Source organism: Sinocyclocheilus grahami, unplaced genomic scaffold (assembly GCF_001515645.1).
Source record: "Sinocyclocheilus grahami isolate Dianchi unplaced genomic scaffold, SAMN03320097.WGS_v1.1 scaffold3.1, whole genome shotgun sequence".
Taxonomy (NCBI): Eukaryota; Metazoa; Chordata; class Actinopteri; order Cypriniformes; family Cyprinidae; genus Sinocyclocheilus; species Sinocyclocheilus grahami.
In genome coordinates, this window is record NW_015505182.1 from 8,915,998 (window position 1) to 8,920,502 (window position 4,505).

Consider the following 4,505-nt stretch of genomic DNA (forward strand, 5'->3'; position numbering starts at 1 on the left):
CAAGCCACACTTCTTTAATACATGATGACCTTTTATTTCACGTCATTGCATTTGCACTAGCTCTCGTGTTGACCCTCTTTTGTCCACAACCATTAAAGTATTTGAAAGAGAATGAAATTCGGTTGATTTCATTCTCTTTCTATGAAACCTGTGAACCGCATTCACCGCTTCTAACTCTATAGCGACACTGATTCTATAGCGGGTTGTCCGAGCATTATGAATATTATTGGAATTCAATCAAATGACTTTCTCAACTCACATTTGCGTTCGTCTGTCCTGTGCACTGCTATTATTTCTTCTGCATGCATGCATATTACACGCAGAGCTAGAGGGAACATTGACTGTAAGAATGTCATAATTTTAGAAAATTGTAATATCTGTCACATAATTTCACTTTGTATAAATCATAACTTAAATGATAATTAAAATTAAATATGTATAATAATATAATTCATTATTTATAAATTATATTTATATATATATATATATTTAAATTATTTATAATAAAGCAAAAAGGCATTTGAAATGTAGAAAAAATAAATGCTACTCGAAATGATAGTGTTGCAAATCAGTCATGTTAAATTCAACTGTGTGCAGTGACAGAAATGGTTAAACACTGGCAATAATTAAATAGAAATGCAATTTATAAACTTTAGTGACGATGTGACACTGCCTCGATTGTGCAAGTGACAATTCCTGTGCATACTGTGCAGTGTGCAGCTCGCTTATAGATAGACGCGATGTGGTGATTTGAATCCATTCGCGTATTTTGAAAGAGAAAGAGAGAGACTGCGCGTGTGGTGATTCACTCACGCTGTTTGTGAAATTACGTCTCACACAAGGTTTTCAAATTACTTTATAAGTTATTTAATGAAAAAATATGAAGGTGAGGTAATTATTTCACCCGCGCCAGACAGAGACTGAGACCGTGCCGCTGCATGTGGTGCCAAACCTTCTCATGGCAGCGTCATCAGCTTGAGCATATTACACGCAGAGCTAGAGGGAACATTGACTGTAAGAATGTCATAATTTTAGAAAATTGTAATATCTGTCACATAATTTCACTTTGTATAAATCATAACTTAAATGATAATTAAAATTAAATATGTATAATAATATAATTCATTATTTATAAATTATATTTATATATATATATATATTTAAATTATTTATAATAAAGCAAAAAGGCATTTGAAATGTAGAAAAAATAAATGCTACTCGAAATGATAGTGTTGCAAATCAGTCATGTTATGAATATAATATAATATAATATTTTTAGATATTATATTTATATTTAATTTATTATTTATAATATGAATAATTAAAATCTATAGCACATATGCATTTGAAATGTAGTAAAAATAACTTCTACTGTAAATGATAGTGTTGCAAATAAGTCACGCTATGCAAAATGTCTATATTTACAGAATCTATATTTAGAATAAGTACTTCTGTGAGTTGCTTATATTTTAATATGACTTAAATATAATATAATAATACTTATGAGGGACCATCACAGCTCCAATCCTAGAAGGCAGCTGCGTTTGTAGACGGTAAACAGCAAGGCAGCTTACTCAGCAGTACAGAGTCTGTATTTACTTTAAGAAAAAATATAAAGCATAATTACTTATATGAATTACTTATATTTTAATGTATTTAAATGTTATCAATTAAACTTCACTTGAACTGCTAAGTAACAGGGCCTATAAAACATCATTTACATTTATATTTATTCATATAGCAGAAGCTTTTATCCAAAGTGTCTTACAAATGAGGAGAATACAAGCAGAACAGATTCATCCTATAGAAAACAAAATCAGACATGCTACTAGACCAAACTTCAACAACAAGAAGAGGAAGTGCATAACAGCAGATAGTAGAGAAGATTTTTGAGTGCAATTAAACAAAAGGTTATGAGTTAGTTAGTTAATTAAGGTCTTCATTATTTATGCTCCACTTCCCATCAGAGTTGAGGGTTTATTTTGCGATAATGATCGTCTAACTGCACATGATCCCTTACTGAAAGCCACTGTTTCATTAAAAATAATTGTGTACAGAACATACAGTACTAAGAAAGTACAGAAAAGTCTATCTTTTTTGTACCAGTAACTTTAGTCGCGGTCTCCTGTAAACATCACTATCAATTATTGACTGATTCTAACATAAGAAATAAAATCTGCTGACATGCTTCAGCAGAAAATGTGTGGAAGGTGCACAACCCTCTATTTCTGCCGTACCCATGGTTCTCTGAACCTCATTTCAGTGAAATTACTTTTTCCAATCCAGGTGTGAAAACCTAATTTGGATGCCTAATTTTTGCTGAGTAGTACTCGTTCTACTGCTGTCCGGGTCATTGGCTCTGAGATCTTCTGCTATATGTAGTGCACTATGTATACAGCGGGTAAAGACACACACGGATACACAAACATCAACAAACCTCATGTTTGAAATCGAGCTGGAAGTTGTTTGAACATCTGAGCTGTTTGCTTAATGAAAAGGAGCTTTGACGGTCTTACCGCTGTGAGAGACACAACATCTAACAGGGGTTTTGTCAATTTGCGGCTGCATTTTAACACCCCTCGGTGTTTTAAAGGAACAGAACTAAACCGTAGGAATAGTTCAGAAATTCTGTCATCATTTACTCACCCTCATGTTCTTCCAAACCGGTTTGACTCACTTGCTTTGGTGAAACACATAAACAGAAGTTTTGCAATACCACTGAAGCGTGTCCACACGGCTGCAACAATTGTTACATTTATACATAAAATAAATATTGGATGAAAAAATTAGAAATTAAATAAAGTGAACTAACTTTAAGTATTAAAACTAGTACTTAAATTGAAATAAAAATAAAAAGCTATGTGTGTGTAGTATTTATATTTCAGTTTTAGTTATAATATATATATATATATATATATATATATATATATTGCATATATATTTATATATATTGGGGGATTCCGTTTTTTTTTTTCAATATCTTCAAGTTAAACCGAACTTTTATTTTGGACGGTTGCCGTGAATACTTTTACATTTCTGTGTGTATATGATATGAGGATAGTTTTACTCAAATGAAACGGTTAAATGCTCATTAAGTGACTCTCAAAGCAGTTCTGGAGATGTTGTTCATGTATTTATGTCCTCATTTTTTAGTTAGGTTATTTTTTATAGTTTTGTTGTATGTTTTAATTAGTTTTAATTTATTTCTGTTTTATTTATAATATATATATATATATATATATATATATATATATTGCATATATATTTATATATATTGGGGGATTCCGTTTTTTTTTTTCAATATCTTCAAGTTAAACCGAACTTTTATTTTGGACGGTTGCCGTGAATACTTTTACATTTCTGTGTGTATATGATATGAGGATAGTTTTACTCAAATGAAACGGTTAAATGCTCATTAAGTGACTCTCAAAGCAGTTCTGGAGATGTTGTTCATGTATTTATGTCCTCATTAGTGAGACGGCAGACATTAATATCACCGGAAGCGTCACGCGCGCTCCAGTACGAGTAGTAAACAAAACGCGCGTCTGTCCCATTCACGCAGAATTCATATTTAAATAGTCATTTTGCGGCTTAATATTTACAAATACTAGTGGGAGTGGGAGTGTGCTCACTTGTGTGCATGCATCAGGGCGCGATACAGAGAATATATATATATATATATTGTAGGGCTGCACGATTAATCAAATGCAATTGTCATGCGCATTTTGTTAGTAAAGCCGGTTCTGTAATCAGCAGTAAATCACCACGTGCTTTCAGATGGAGCAGCATTTACTACATAGAGCCATAGTTCACTGACAAGTTACGCAAAAAAAAAATCGCAGACGATATTATTGCGCGATTATGAAGTCTAAGAAATCATTCTCGACAATGACAGCTGTTTGCATAGCTTCTCAGTGAACTACGGCTCTGTGTAGTAAATGCTGCTCCATCTGAAAGCATGTGAAAATACCACATTTAATAACATTTTTACTCCAAACTCACTTCATAACGTCAGTCGAGTGTTTGAAATAAATCCTTCTGTGAGATGATGTGGCTTCTTAAACAGAATAAGGCACACAACATATTTCATAGTATTCTAAGCAGTGATAAAGGCATTGCAAATTTTAATTGAAATATTATAATTGAAAATTATAATAATAATAACTCAGATAAACCATATATTGTCATAATTGTGTGTTTATTAGTAACGTTGAATCAATAAAAGCAGTTAAATCTTCTGTTTACCCAGCTACCACTATAGGCATTTCCTGGGATTCTTCTGCGAGGCGTATTTGGAGTTTCTAAAGTTACCTTTCTTATAGAACACGTCTATACCTTGTTCTTTTATTAAACAAACTAAATAGCCTTATGTTACATGGTCGCGCTCTCTGTATCACGCACAGCGGAGTTCCGCCCCAATGCGCACACACAAGTGAGCACACTCCCACTCCCCTTAGGGCAAGTTATTTATTTTTCATTGGCTCAAGTTAAAAAATATAGATGTG